Source organism: Stomoxys calcitrans, chromosome 4 (assembly GCF_963082655.1).
Source record: "Stomoxys calcitrans chromosome 4, idStoCalc2.1, whole genome shotgun sequence".
Classification (NCBI taxonomy): Eukaryota; Metazoa; Arthropoda; class Insecta; order Diptera; family Muscidae; genus Stomoxys; species Stomoxys calcitrans.
The window spans coordinates 171,188,027-171,204,881 of NC_081555.1; the positions used below are offsets into that span (position 1 = coordinate 171,188,027).

General features: G+C 38.0%; 1 protein-coding gene across 1 annotated transcript in view; it reads left to right on the forward strand.

The window, feature by feature from the left end:
* The window catches only part of LOC106084296 (neuronal acetylcholine receptor subunit alpha-7), a 791,555-nt gene that overhangs the window by 753,574 nt on the left and 21,126 nt on the right, over positions 1 to 16,855 (forward strand). The gene's annotated exons all lie outside the window — the stretch shown is intronic.

A 16,855-nucleotide genomic window follows, 5' to 3' on the forward strand; every position in this document is an offset into this window, starting at 1 on the left:
TGGGTCGGTATCAGGAGGCTAAAAATAACTCATTGTTTCAAATTTTACCGAAATCGGGTAATAATTAAAGCTTCTATGGCCTTCAGACCCTTTATCAGGAGATCGGTCTATATGACAGCTGTATCTAAGTATGGATCGATCTAATCCATATTAAGGTCGGATATTGGAAGGCTTATAACTGTCCACTATTCCAAATTTTAGCGAAATCAGATAAAAAATAAAGCTTTTATGGCCTTCGGACCCTTTACCGGGAGATTGGTCTATAGGGCAGCTATATCTAAATATAGACCGATTTGAACCATATTTACGTGAGATGTTGGGAGGCTTAAAATAACCCACTGTTGCAAATTTCAGCAAAATCGGGTAATAAATAAAGCTTTTATGGGCTACAGACCCTTTATCGAGAGATCCGTCTATATGGCAGCTATATCTTAATATAGTCCGATCTGTACCATATTTGGGTCGGATGTTGGGAGGCTTAAAACTGCACGTTGTTCCAAATTTCAGCGAAATCGGGTAATAAATAAAGTTTTTATGGGCTTCATACCCTTTATCGGGAGATCGGTCTATATGGCAGCTATATCCAAATATGTACCGATCTAATCCATATTAAGGTCGGATATTAGGAGGCTTAAAATAACCCACTGTTTTAAATTTCAGCAAAATCGGGTAATAAATAAAGCTTTTATGGTCTTCAGACCCTTTATCGGGAGATCGGTCTATATGGTAGCTATATCTAAATATAGTCCGATCTGAACCATATTTCGGTTAGTTGTCGGGAAGATTTAAACTACTCACTGTTTTAAATTTCAGCAAAATGGGAAGAAAAAAAGTTTTTATGGTCTTCAGACCCTTTATCGGGAGATTGGTCTATATAGTAGCTATATCTAAATATAGTCCGATCCATATGAACCATATTTCGGCTAGTTGTCGGGAAGACTCAAACTACTCACTGTTATAAATTTCAGCAAAATCGGGTAATAAATAAAGCTTTTATGGTCTTCAGACCCTTTATCGGAAAATCGGTGTATATAGCAGCTATATCCAAATATGGTTCGATTAGGCCCGTTCAAGAACTTAACCAGCGTGTATCAAAAGACGTAGCTGTGCCAAATTTCAGCTCAATATCTCAATTTTTGAAGGCTCTAGAGTGATTACAACAGACAGACGGACAGACACACGGACATCGTTAAATCGTGTTAGAATTTTACGACGATCCGAAAGATAAATACTTTGTAGGGTCGGAAATTGATATTTCGATGCGTTGCAAACGGATTGACTACATGAATATACCTCCTATCCTACGGTGGTGGGTATAAAAATATATATTTTATTATTTTTAATTTCGAAAATTTCTGTTATATTAAGGAGTTTATTCATTATATTAACAAATTAACAAGAAAATATATTGAAAAAGTTCAGCTGATAGCCTTTATAGCTAAATTTTTGTTTACTATTACTATGAGTTTAATAAATACATAAATAAAAAAATTTTAAATTTTTATTTCTCTTTCATACTTTAGAATTCTTTTTATGTGGATGGTTCTTAGTTTTTTGTAGAATTTTTTTTTTATAAAATGAAAAAAAAATATTTAATTAAACAAAAACTTTACTAATATGTTGATATTTAATATAATCAATGTCCATATTTTCTACAAGTTTTAAGTACTTTAATGTTTATTTTCAAAAAATTAATAATACTGCTATTAATATTTTAAAAAAATTATAAATACACATTAAAAGAATATTTTTTATATAAACACACAGCTTACAGCTTCACAGTAGGCAAAGAAGTATCTGCTTGAAATTTTTTTATGGGAGTTACAATTTCATAAAGGTTAACTTACTACACTAGAATGTGTTTTTGTAAGATTTTTAAAACAAAAAAAGTTTTAAACCCTAAATATTATCTTATTTTTTATTTAAAAAAAATATTTAAATAATATTAACAGCTAAAAATTGTTAGAAAGAAGTTTTTAGTGCATTAAGAATTATTTAAAGCAAATAAAAGTTTTTTAAGAGGGAATGAGACAGATACGATACGATCTAATGTTTTGGTTTGATTTCATATAGCCCCAACGAAGGCGAATATAAATAGTAGACCGTATATAAAATTGAATTAGTGTTTGCTTATTTGTTTGTTTGTTTCGTATAGACTCAATAACGGCTGAACCGATTACCTTGAAATTTTCACAGATTTTGTAGGTTGGTCTGGAAGCAAACATAGGCTATATAATTTTTTGATATCGGTAAGGGAGCGGAACCTCCCCCTTACCCCAAGAGTACTACCCAAAAATAACCGATCGGGACAATATGAGATTCAAACTAAAGGTATTTCAAAATAAAAGTTGGGTCCAAGTACCTGGGGGCCGCCCCAGCTCCAAAATCCCTTAAAATAGGTTTATTTGACGATCATGACAATATGGGCCTCAAATGAAAGGTATTCGGGAGAAGATTACGAATATGGTCTGGAAGAAGCAATATGCTTTATAATTTGTTGATGTCGGAAGTGGGCGGACCCTTCCCGCTACCCCAAAATAGCCCCCAAAATCACAAGTGGACCGATAAAGACAATATGGATATCAAATGAAAGGCAATAATGAGTACAATACGAATAAGGTATTAAAAATTGGGTCCAAGCACCCAGAAAGTCTCCCTAACTCCAAAATTTCTAAAAACAGACAAATTGGTATTCCATACCAATATGAAGCTTAAATGAAAGGTATTCGGGAGTAGATTACAAATCTGGCATACAAAATCAGATCGAAGAGTAAGGGGTCAATTATATGTTGGAGACCTGTGTAAAATGTCAGCACATTCGAATAAGAATTGCGCACTTTGGGGGCTCAAGAAGTATTGGGTTGCCCAAAAAGTAATTGCGGATTTTTCATATAGTCGGCGTTGACAAATTTTTTCACAGCTTGTGACTCTGTAATTGCATTCTTTCTTCTGTCAGTTATCAGCTGTTACTTTTAGCTTGCTTTAGAAAAAAGTGTAAAACAAGTATATTTGATTAAAGTTCATTCTAAGTTTTATTAAAAATGCATTTACTTCCTTTTAAAAAATCCGCAATTACTTTTTGGGCAACCCAATAAAATAGAGAGATCGATTTATATGGGGACTGTATCAGGCTATAAACCGACTCAGACCTTAATAAACACGTATGTTGATGGTCATTAAAGGATCCGTCGTACAAAATTTCAGGCAAATCGGATAACAATTGCGACCTCTAGAGGCTTAAGAAGTCAAGACCCAAGATCGGTTTATATGGCAGCTATATCAGGTTATGGGCCGATTTGAACCATACTTGCCACTGTTGTTGGATATTATAACAAAACACGTCGTGCAAATTTCATTCCAATCGGATAAGGATTGCGCCGTCTAGAGGTTCAAGAAGTCAAGACCCAAGATAGGTTTATATGGCAGCTATATCAGGTTATGGACCGATTTGAACCATAGTTGGCACAGTTGTTGAATATCATAATAAAACACGTCGTCCAAAATTGCATTCCAATCGGATAAGAATTGCGCCCTCTAGAGGCTCAAAAATCAGGACCCAAGATCGGTTTATATGGCAGCTATATCAAAACATGGAACGATGTGGCGTATTTACAATCCACACTAATAAAAAGTATTTTTGCAAAACTTTTAGATAGCTTAGTTTTACTCCTTCGAAAGTTAGCGTGCTTTCGACAGACGGACGGACATGGCTAGATGGACTTAATATGACATGATAATGAAGAATATATATACTTTATGGGGTCTCAGACGAATATTTCGAGTAGTTACAAACAGAATGACGAAATTAGTATACCCCCATCCTATGGTGGAGGGTATAAAAAGAGGAAACATAGGTTATATAATTTTTAAATATCGGACAGGGGTTGAACCTTCCCCTTACATCGAAAACGCCATCCAAATCCAAAAGAGGACTGATGGCCACAATATGGGTATCCAATGAAAGGTATTGGAGACTGAAAAATGAAAATCATATTAAATTTTGGGTCCAAGTACCTAGCCGGCCGCCCCAACCCAAAAACTCCTCTAAACAAAAATATTCGACGTTCCCATCAATATGGAACTCAAATGAAAAGTATCCGGCAGTAGATTACCAATATGGCATAAAAATTTAGGTCTAAGTAATGGGAGGTCGCCTCACCCCCAAAAACCCCAAAATGGGCATATCAGCCGAGCATGGCTTATTTTGGAAGTAGATTAAAAATATGACATTAAAACTTGCGTTCAAGTCAAGGTGGGTCTTTTCCTCCTAAAAATACTTCGAATAGATTAATTGACCCATTATGGCAATATGGGACTCAAATGAAAGGTATTTGAGCGTAGAAAACGAATTTGATATTAAATTTTGGGTGTGCGCTCTAAATCATCCTTTAAACTGAACTTTATTTCGGACTAAAGCAATATGGAGCATATTAGAGTCGAAATGTCTGCCCTAAAAAGCACTACTTACTACCCTAATTTCAAAACTACCAGATCTCGGAGATTGGTAATGCGATTAGTTCGAAATTTTTTGCACTCTAACAATCACCAAAAAAGACATGGTTTCTATTGTTGGGGACGGGTGCCGCTGGGACAGCCCAAAACCCGCCAAATGGATACATAGACCAATCACGACAATATAGAGCCATGCGTTTGGGGAGCCGCCCCACCCCAAAATACCTCCCTATTATATAAAAGCTATTTGGGGTGGATATTTTTTAACTTTCGGGAAATTTATATTCATTTTTGGGACAAACACCCTGGGGTCCACCCCGACTTCAAACACAACTTATTTACCGATCATGCCATTATGGGACTCATACGAAATGTTTCTGAAAGTAGAGCATGAATCTTATATTTACTTTGATGGCCAAGTGACCACCCCCGAAATACCCCCTAAACCCGAAATATTTACCAATACAGTAATATGGGGCTCAAAGGAAAGGCACCGAGCAGAGGCAAACTTTTCAGACATCAATGAGTGCTTTTCGATTCAAGTTGAGTTTATCAACGATAAGAGACCTTTTTTAAAGCCGAGACCGTACGGTGTGCCGCAATGCGACACCTCTTTGGGGAGAATTTTTTACATGACCATGCATGGTACCTCGCAAATGTCGCCAGCATTAAGAGTGGATAACCACCGCTTTAAATTTATTCCGAAGTTCCGCCAGGATTCGAACGCAGGCGTTCAGCGTCATAGGCGGACATAGGCTACAGTAGCACGATATCCACCTTCAGGGCGAAGTGTCCCCACCCTAAATAGATATTAGAGAGTTAAAGAAGGCGCAGCGGATTTTTCATATAGTCGGCGTTGACAAATTTTTTCACAGCTTGTGACTCTGTAATTGCATTCTTTCTTCTGTCAGTTATCAGCTGTAACTTTTAGCTTGCTTTAGAAAAAAAAAAAGTGTATTTGATTAAAGTTCGTTCTAAGTTTTATTAAAAATGCATTTACTTTCTTTTAAAAAATCCGCAATTACTTTTTGGGCAACCCAATATATATTCTTGATCGTCATGGCATTCTAAGTCGATCTAGCCATTTCCGTCCGTCCATCTGTTTGTCGAAAGCACGCTAACTTTTGAAGGAGTAAAACTAAGAGCTTTAAATTTTGCACAAATTCGTATTATTACTGCAGGTGGGCTAAGATTGTAAATGGGCTTCTTGAGCCACTAAAGGGCGCAATTCTTATCCGATTTGGCTGAAATTTTGCATGACTTATTTCGTTATGACTTCCAACAACTGCATGGTTCAAATCGGTTTACGACCTGATATTGCAGCTATATAAATCGATCTTGAATCTTGACTTCTTGAGCCACAAAAGTAGAACTGCCAAAATATCGATGGCAATATCGATATTTTTTTTTTTTTTTTTTTGTCTGAATATCGATTGATATTTTTCCCATAAATAATATCGGCAATGTTAAATTCATGTAGTCATAATGGGTCTAATGGTGTTTTTTGAGGGGTGGCGTGACCCCCTATACTTCAATCTGATTTTGTATGCCAGATTCGAAATCTACTCCCGAATACCTTTCATTTGAGCCCTTATTAAAATGAACGTCCAATATATCTATGTGGGGAAGTTTTGGGGTTGGGGCGGCCCGAAAGGTACTTAGACACAAATTTTAATACCATATTCGTATTCTACTCTCCAATACCTTTCATTTGATACCTATATTATCCCGATCGGTCCACTTTTGAGTTTGGGTTGTGGTTTTGGCATAAGGGGGAGGGTCCGTTCCCCTTCTGATACTGAAAAATTGTCCTTATCGGTCCACTTTTGATTTTGGGTGGTGTTTTTGGGGTAACGGTGGAGGGTCAGCCCCCTTCCGATGATCAAAGATCAAAAATGACATTTATATAATCCAAATATCCCAATAATTCAAATCGAAACTTTTATACAATAAGGATGAACAATTTTTATAGTTAGCTCACATTACCTCACCTCCTTGTTAATCAATAAGCCCTGCTGCCTTATTGCACTTTATCAGCAGGAACTAGGTTTCTTCTGTTTTGTTGTATTAGATTGATTTCTGGATACCTTCGCCTCCACTCCAAAGCTTTGTTTATGCTATACTTACCTCTAATCCAAAATTATTTCTCTATAAATGCTTAAGGATGAATTTAAGAATAACGACTACAAAATAATTGCTACTCACATATGTCATTTCCATTTGTATTTCTAATAAAAATCTTTTTTTTTTTCTTATATCAACATATCCCACTTCTCAAATTCAAGCAAATAAATTATTGAAATGTAAATTCGTATTCGTGGAAAAACAACAGGACGTAGCACGTGCGTTGTAGCAAATCTCTATTCAAGCTAAATTTGCAAATTTGTCAACCCTCGTTCAACGTCAGCATATTCAACAAGTCAACATTAAATTGACTTTTTCCTTTTTCCTCCTACTGAAAGGGAAAATGAGAGAAAGAAGGGAAAATGGAAAATTGATTAAAAGTGAGCTAAATAAGGGCTACACTTTCAATGGCTCCAAAAGTCAGCTAAATTCTATCAACTTCGCAAGTGATTTGACGCTTTAGGTATGTGTGTGAGTGGAATTGTTGTTGTTGGTGATGTCTTTCGAAGACATTACGACCACAAGAGCAAACGCAATGCCAGCATCAAATCACTTCTCTTTATCAATTGACAAGAAACTGACAATAACGCCAATATCATATCCTTTCATGTTCCCGGTGGGGCTGATTTTTTTTCTACTTCTTTTGGTGTGGGTTATCTTCCCGCTTGGAGCAAACTTCCATAAATTGTTAAAAACGATCAAAGTATCTTAGTCTTCATCTTTTGCTGCTTGACTGCTTGGCTGACAGGTGTACTCGAAGCAATTTTGTTAGTATTTTGACATTGGTCGTTTCGAAGCGAAAACTCCATAATGGCAACGAAAAGCAACAATGTTGTTATCACTTCCATGTACTAACAACCATTTTTAACAAGAATGTACGTGTTTATACATGTTTCTGTTGGAGCATAAATGTGTGTGTGTGTGCACCCATATATAGGGGCATACACAAATATGTTGGATTAAGGCCAAATTAGGTATTTAAAACAAAAACAATAAAACGAGCGATAAGTTTGACCGGGCTGAATTTTATATACCCTCCACCACGGGTCGCATGTGGCAAGTTCTCCGAATGACTTTTTAGACACATAGGAGATAAATCAAGTTATGGACCGATAAGAACCGTACCTATGGCTGTTAGAAGTCATGCAAAAATATCCCGTTTAGAATTTCAGCCAAACCGGATAGCTATTGCGCCTCCCAAGGACTAACGAACTCAAATCGGGCGATCGGTTTATATGACAGCTGTATCAGGTTGTGGTCCGATTTCGACCATATTTGGCACGGATGTTGGAAGTCTTGGCATAACTTTACCTGCAATTTGGACCCTACCTGGCACAGTTGTTGGAAGCCAGAACAAAACACTTCATGCAAAATTTCAGCCAAATCGGATAAGAATTAGGCATTCTATAGACTCAAGAATTCAAGAAACGAGATCGGTTTATATTTCAGACTTATTAGGTTATGAACCGAAGTAGACCATACTTGGTACAGTTGTAATAAGTCAAAGCAAAACACCTCATGCAGAATTTCATCCAAATCGAATATGTATTGCGCCCTCTAGAGGCTAAAAAGGCAAGATTAGAGATCGGTTTATATAACAGCTATACCACGTTGTGGATTTCGAACATAATTGGCACCGATGCTAGAAGTCATAGCATTACCGGCAATTTGGACTCTACCTGGCACAGTTGTTGGAAGTCAGAACAAAACACTTCATGCAAAATTTCAGCCAAATTTTATAAGAATTAGGCTTTCTATAGACTCAAGAATTCAAGAAACGAGATCGGTTTATATTTCAGACTTATTAGGTTATGAACCGATTTAGACCATACTTGGCACAGTAGTGAGAAGTCAAAACAAAACACCTCATGCACAATTTCAGCCAAATCGAATATGTATTGCGCCCTCTAGAGGCTAAAAAAGATCCGAGATCGGTTTATATAACAGATATACCAGGTTATGAATTTCGAGCATAATTGGCACCGATGCTCAAATCATAGCATTACCGGCAATTTGAACCCTACCTGGCACAGTTGTTGTAAGTTAGAACAAAACACTTCATGCAAAATTTCATCAAAATCGGATAACAATTACGCTTTCTAGAGGCTCAAGAAGTCAAGAACCGAGATCGGTTTAAATTTCAGCTTTATTAGGTTATGAACCGATTTAGACCATACTTGGCACAGTTGTAAGAAGTCAAAACAAAACACCTCATGCAGAATTTCATCCAAATCGAATATGTATTGCGCCCTCTAGAGGCTAAAAAAGTCAAGATCCGAGATCGGTTTATATAACAGCTATACCAGGTTATGGATTTCGAGCATAATTGGCACGGATGTTCAAAGTCATAGCATAACTTTATCTGCAATTTTGACCCAACCTGCCACAGTTCTCACAATTCTAAATAAAATACCTCATTCAAAATTTCAGACAAATGGGATAAGAATTGCACCCCCTAGAGGCTAAAAATTCAAGATCCGAGATTGACTGCCAGACCCATTTTCAAGATTATATGACAGCTATAGCACGTTATGGATTTGGACCATAGTTGGAAGTCATAGCACTACTTTACCTGCAATTTCAATCCTACCTGGCAAAATAGTCTATGTAACACAAATCATGCAAAATTTCAGATCAATCGGACAAGAATTGCTCCCTCTAAAGACTAAAGAAATTGAAATTCGAGATCCATTGTTATGGCAGCTGTATCGAAAAATGGCCCGACATGACCCATTTACAAATCCAACCTACCTACACGCACAGGTAGCATTTTACCAAAACTTCAAACGCTTAGCTTAACTCCAACGAAAATTAGAGTGCTTTTGACAGACAAACAGACGGACGAACATGGGTCTTCAAATTCGAATATCAAGATGATAACGATTATATTGGGTTGCCCAAAAAGTAATTGCGGATTTTTTAAAAGAAAGTAAATGAATTTTTAATAAAACTTAGAATGAACTTTAATCAAATATATAATTGCCATTTTGTTCGATAACCTTTTGCCATCTTCCTGGCAAATTTAGTATTCCACGCTCATTGAACTTCTGGCCTTTATCTGCAAAAAACTGAACCAAGTGCGCTTTTATAGCCTCATCATTGCCGAAAGTTTTACCATTTAAGGAGTTATGCAAACATCGAAATAAATGGTAGTCCGATGGTGCAAGGTCAGGGCTATATGGTGGATGCATCAAAAGTTCCCAGTCAAGCTCACTCAGTTTTTGGCAAGTGACCAAAGATGTGTGCGGTCTAGCGTTGTCCTGGTGGAATATGACCAAGACCATGATTGACCAATTCTGGTCGCTTCTCCTTGATGCCTGTATTCAATTTGTCCAATTGTTAACAGTAAACATCCGAATTAATCGTTTGGTTCCTTGGAAGCAGCTCAAAATATACCACACCCTTCCAATCCCACCAAACAGACAGCGTAACCTTCTTTTGGTGGATATCAGCCTTCGAATTGGTTTGAGCTGGTTCACCATGCTTGGACCATGATCGTTTTCGACTAACGTTGTTGTAAACAATCTATTTTTCATCTCCAGTTATGATTCGTTTTAAAAACGGATCGAATTCATTGCGTTTAAGGTGCATATCACAAGCGTTGATTCGGTTTGTTAAATGAATTTCTTTCAATACATGTGGTACCCATAGTACGCCAAGCAAATGTAAACAAAATTTCGCTCACTTTTTTTCAAAAGCAACTACAGCAATTACAATTACAAGAGTCACAAGCCGTTGAAAAAATTAGTCAACCCCGACTATATTACTACTACAATATATTACCAACAATTACTTTTTGGGCAACCCAATATATATGTACTATTATTGTACTTTAATTGGCTATGACAGAATATTTGTTCCACTAGCCGAACGTAGAATAGCGTTCCAAGCGCTTCGATGAGCGCAGAAGCTCATTCCAGAATCTCTGACACCAAGTTTCGAGGTGTCTCCCGCCACTTGATCTTTCCATCGGGCTTTTGGTCTTCCCGGTTTGCGTGTACCACCGTGTTTGCCTTCAAAAGACTTCTTTGCTGGAGGTTCTTCATCCATTCTGAGAACATAATCTAGCCAAAGCAGCCGTTGTATTTTGATGCGTGTAACTATGCTATCGTCGTCATACAGTTCATACAGCTCGTGGTTCATACGTAGCCTATATTCTCCATTAACGCAAACTGGTCCATATATTTTACGAAGAATCTTTCTCTCAAATACTCCAAGCACTGCCTCATCTGCTTTCACAAGTGCCCATGCTTCAGAACAATATAACAGCACGAGTAGTATCAGTGTCTTTATAGTGTAATCTTCGTCTGTCGAGAGGTGGCCTTGTTTCTAAACTGCCTACTTAGTCCAAAGTAGCATCTGTTTGTCAGTATTATTCTTCGCTTTATATCAAAACTGGTGTCATTCGTTTCGGTTACGGCGGTGCCGAGGTATATAAAGTTACTGACTGTCTCAAAGTTGTGGTTCCCAACTTTCTCCATTTTCTTCATCTGCTCGGTTGTGCAAGGCTTTTTGGGAGTTGAAACCATCCATTTCGTGTTATATCCATTTACTGTCAGACCCATTTTCACTGACTTCCTTTCGATTCTTTCAAAAGCTGCAGTTACTACTTCCGGTGACCGACCTATGATATCGATATCGTCGGCGAGTAGCATGTGTTCCCTTGTGATTAGTGTGCCATATCTATTCACATCTGCATCTCATATAATCTTCCCCATCAGGATATTAAAGAGATCACACGATAGGCTGCCTCTTTGTCTGAAACCTCGTTTGATATTAAATGGTTCGGAGAGATTCTTTCCTATTCTTACTGAGGAACGCGTATCAGCAAGTGTCATCCTGCAGAGTCTTATTAATTTTGCAGGGATACCAAACTCAGACATGACTTTAAATACCTTTCAATGTTAAGGAGTATCGAAGGCGGCTTTGTAGTCAGGTGTTGATTTGTCCTTCTCGGGTCTTTTCCAGGATTTTGCGCAGTGTGAATATCTGGTCCAGGGAGGATTTACCAGGTCTATAGCCGCATTGATAGGGCCCAATTATCTCATTGACTTTAGGTTTTAATCTTTCACACAGTACGCTCGAGAGTATCTTGTATGCGATGGGGAGGAGACTTATTCCTCTGTAGTTGGCATATTCCATGTTGTCTCCTTTCTTGTGTACGGGACATAGTATGCTGAGGTGCCAATCATCGTGTATACGTTATTTTAGCCAGATTGCACAGATAAGCTGATGCCTACGCCTTATCAGCGTGTGGCCTCCGGTCTTAAATAGTTCAGCGGGTAACCCGTCGGCTCCTGCTGCCTTGTTGTTCTTTAGTCGGGTCACAGCTACTTGGACCTCATTCTGACTAGGAGGTAAACATTCTATACCATCATCAGGGATTGGTTCTGCGATATCCTCTTCGCCGCCAGCGTCAGACACTAGCTGTTGGGTAAAATGTTCTTTCCATATCCTCAGCATGTGATCTGTGTCAGTTACCAGATTTCCTTCTTTGTCTCTGCAGGAGAATGTGCCTGCACCAAAGCTATCGGTTTGATGTTTAATTCTTTGGTAGAATTTCCGGACTTCATTCCGACTCCTGTACATCTCAATTCGCTCACACTCACGTCTTTCCATTTCCTTTTTCTTTCTGCGGAATAGACGCACAGTATAATATGGGGCATTGTATTAGTCATACAATGCCCCATATTGTCCTTATGTAGTATGTGTTGAGACAGTGCTCTTTGTACGTTAGGTATTCGAGCAACGTTCTGCGGTGATTACACGTCGCAAATCGTTCATTCATTCATAATCAAAACATTTCGTTACAAGAAACCAACGAGATTTTCTCTCTTTCTAAAGATGCTTAAGGTTAATTGATGGTGATAATGATGATGATGTCAATGGTGGCATTGGCAATGTCGAAGGTGGGAAAAGCCAAAAGTCAACGGTTACTAAACGAAACAAAATGTCAAAGATTGAAACGTAAAAATAAAAGAAATCGCTTATTTGCTAATTAATTTCCTTGGAACTGGATGCTAAATTTTGGTAAAGAAAAGTTATGACTAATAATATCCAGTCTCGAAGACTTCCGTAAAATAAACTTTTCGTCTTAAGAAAGGTTAAGGTGAAACTTATTTTTATTGTGGTATCACTATAGGCTATATATTTTGCCCAAAAAGTAATTGCGGATTTTTTAAAAGAAAGTAAATGCATTTTTAATAAAACTTAGAATGAACTTTAATCAAATATACTTTTTTTACACTTTTGTCAAACGCCGACTATATGAAAAATCCGCAATTACTTTTAGGGCAACCCAATAAAAGAGACTAAGCTGGATCCTTACTAAACTATGGTGTTCCAACCAAGTCGTCATATTTGGGACACTTTTGGTATTGATGTTGGAGGTCAAAAATTATTCACAACATCAAAATTCAAATTTTGCCGAATTCAATAAAAAAAAGTAACTAGAGGCTTAAGAAGTTGAATCGAAAGATCAGTTTATATGAATGCTTAATCTAAACATAGATCGATATTGGTCATTTACTATCCTCAACACCCTAAATCATAAGAAAGTATCTAAACAAAATTCGTGACGATTAAAATCGTACAAGTTTATAGGAATTCTGTGGGGGCATAACTTTCCGTGCAATGTTTGGGAATAAATACTAACCTTGTCATCGGCCAGGCGAGTCTTAGACATACTAAGAGTAGATAAAAAGCCAAATACTTCGTCTTCTTCTGTGATAGGTCTGGAGTATTTCATCAGACCTTAGGAATCTTATATATAAAATTCAATTTGTGTTTGTTTGTTTGCTCCGTATAGACTCAAAAACGGCTGAACTGATTACCTTGAAACTTTCACAGATTATGTTGGTTGGTCTGGAAGGAAACAAAGGCTATATAATTTTTTGATTTCGGGAGGGGGCGGACCCTCCCCCTTACCCCAAAAGTACTACCCAAAAATAAAATTGTACCGACAGGGACAACATGGGATTCAAATGAAAGGTATTCAAGAGTAGAGTACGAATTTCATAATAAAAGTAGGGTCCAAGTACCTGGGGGGCCGCCCCATCCCCGAAACCCCTTAAAATAGGTTTATTTGACGATCAGGACAATATGGGACTCAAATGAAAGGTATTCGGGAGTAGATTACAAATATGGTCAGGAAGTAGGAATAGGCTTTATAATTTATTGATAACGGAAGGGGACCCAACCAACCAAAGGACCCAACCACCCAAATCAAAATTGGACCGATAAGGACAATATGAGCATCAAATGAAAAGTATGCGGGAGTAGATAACGAATCCGGCATACAAATTCATGTCGAAAAAAACGCCCAAAATGGGCACATTAGCCAATCACGGATATATGGGACTCGGTTTGTTTGTTCCGTATAGACTGGAAAACGGCAGTACCGATTTTCTCGAAATTTCCGCATATTGTGTAGGCTGGTCAAGAAGGAAACCAACCCATAGGCTATATCATTTTTTGATATCGGAAGGGGGACGGACCCTCCCCCTTATACCAAAAACACAACCCAAAACCAAAAATGGACCGATCGGGACAATATAGGTATCAAATGAAAGGTATTGGGGAGTAGAATACTCTCCAATACATGGGGGGCGGCCCAGTCCCAAAACCCCTTAAAATAGGTTTATTTGACGATCATGACAATATGGGACTCAAATGAAAGGTAGTCGGGAGTAGATTACGAATATGGTCAGGAAGTTGGAATAGACTTTATAATTTATTGATAACGGAAGGGGTCGGTCCCTTCACCGTTACCCCAAAAACATCACCCAAATCAAAATTGGACCGATAAGGACAATTTGGGTATCAAATGAAACGTATGCGGGAGTAGATAACGAATATGGCATACAAATTCATGTCGAAGTAAAGGGGGTCACCCCACCCCCACAAAAACGCCCAAAATGGGCACATTAGTCAATCACGGATATAGACTAAAAAAAGGCTGAACCAATTTTCTCGACATTTCCGCATATTGTGTCGGGAAGGTCTGGAAGGTCTTGAAGGAAATATACGCTGTATAATTTTTCGATATCGGAAGGGGGACGGACCCTCCTCCTTATACCAACCCAAAACCAAAAGTGGACCGATCGAGATATAGGTATCAAATGAAATGTATTGGAGAGTAGAATACGAATATGATATTAAAATTTTGAGTCTAAGTACCCATCGGGCCGCCCCAACTCCAAAACTGCCCCAAACAGACAAATTGGACGTTCATTTCAATATGGGGCTCAAATGAAAGGTATTCGGGAGTAGATTTCGAATCTGGCATACAAAGTCAGATCGAAGTATAGGGGGTCATGCCACCACTCAAAAACGCCATTAGACCCATTATGACTACATGAAACTTGGCTGAACCGATTTTCTTAAAATTTTCATAGATTGTGTACGTTTGTCTGGAAGGAAACATAAGCCATATAATTTTAAGATATCGAGTGGAGGCGGACCCTCCCCTTTACCGCAAAAACGCAACCCATATCCGAAAGTGGTCCGATGGGCACAATAAGGGTATCAAATGAAAGGTAGTGGAGACCTGAATACGAATATGGTATTAAAATTTGGGTTCAAGTACACTGCGGGGGCCTCGCCCCCCCAACCCCAAAACTCCTTCAAACAGATATATTTGAAGTTCATGTTAATATTGGACTCAAATGAAAAGTATTAGGCAGTGGATTACAAATATGGCATAAAACATAAGGTGCAAGTAATGGGAGGTCGCCGACCCCCAAATACCCTATAATGGGCATATTAGCCGACCATGGTTATATGGGACTCAAATGAAATGTATTAGGGAGTAGATTACGAATATGATATTAAAATTTGCGTTCAAGTCCAGGTGGCGCTTTTCCTACTAAAGATACGTCAAATGAGTTATTTGACCCATTATGGCAACATGGGACTCAAATGATAGGAATTTGAGAGTAGAAAACGAATTTGATATCCAATTTTGGAGCCAAGTATTTTGGGGTATGCCCTATAGTACCCCCTAAACTGAACCGATTCAAGTTTAAACTCAATGATAAAGGACCTTTTTTTATAGCCGAGTCCGAACGGCGTCCCGCAGTGCGACACCTCTTTGCGGAAAATTTTTTAAATGACCATACATGGTATTGTACCTCGCAAATGTTGCCAGCATTAAGAGGGGATAAACACCGTGCGACACCTCTTTGCGGAAAATTTTTTAAATGACCATGCATAACATTGTACCTCGCAAATGTCGCCAGCATTAAGAGGGTATAAACACTGCTTTGTTCGATGTTTTCGCCAGGATTCGAACGGGTTCAGCGTCATAGGCTACAATCGCACGAATTCGATATCCTAAAAAGATATTAGAGAGTTAAAGAAGGCGCAGCGGAGCGGGACCGGTTCAGTTCGGTTCGGCTAGTTCTCTATAAAGTCCGAGATGATAAGTACTCGATCATCCACAATATTCCTATGTTTCTGAAACACCGGAAAAATCGAAATAGTACGAGGGTTGCCTTTTATATTTCGTGAATAGAGAACGCCAACAACGAATATTAGTCGTCGAAAATCGCTTTATGCTTTTTCAAAATATTCCCCATTAAGATCCATACACTTTTGCATTAGTTTGAACCAATTGTCGAAGCACTTTTGCCACTCTGATTGAGGTATCTCCAATCGCTTCTTCAGGTGTCAAAAAACGTTAACCTCTCATTTTAGTTTTTACGTACGGGTATAAAAAGAAGTCATCCGGTGCCATGTGAGGACTATACAGCGAATGATTCATCAAATCGATGTTTTGGGTGCTCAAAAATTCAGTTGTTTCGTATTTTTGAAGCATTTCTTTCGACCAATCGACACGAGCCTTTTTTTGAGCGATTGACAAATTGTGTGGATTCCAACGCGAACAAATTTTTTTGATGATCAAATGTTACAATATTGAATGTATGCTGGTCAGACTAATGCCTAAGGTTGTCTCAATCTCACGATAGGTCATTGCCGCTATGCATCAATGGTTTTTGGAACAGCAACTGATTTTGGACAAGCTTCACGAAATTCGTGTTTGAGTGAACTACGAACTCGTTTGAATTCACCATACCATCGATAAGCACTGGTCCTTGATCGAGCTTCATAGCCAACAATTGAATTAAGTTCATCGATGCACTGTTGTTGAGTTAATCCACATTGAAGGTTGTAAAAAATAATCGCACGAAATTGTTCACCATTTAATATCTTTTCTTGAGCTAAATGAATCTTTTAAGTTACTGTAAAGAACACAAATAACGCTCGTATGTCAAAACGT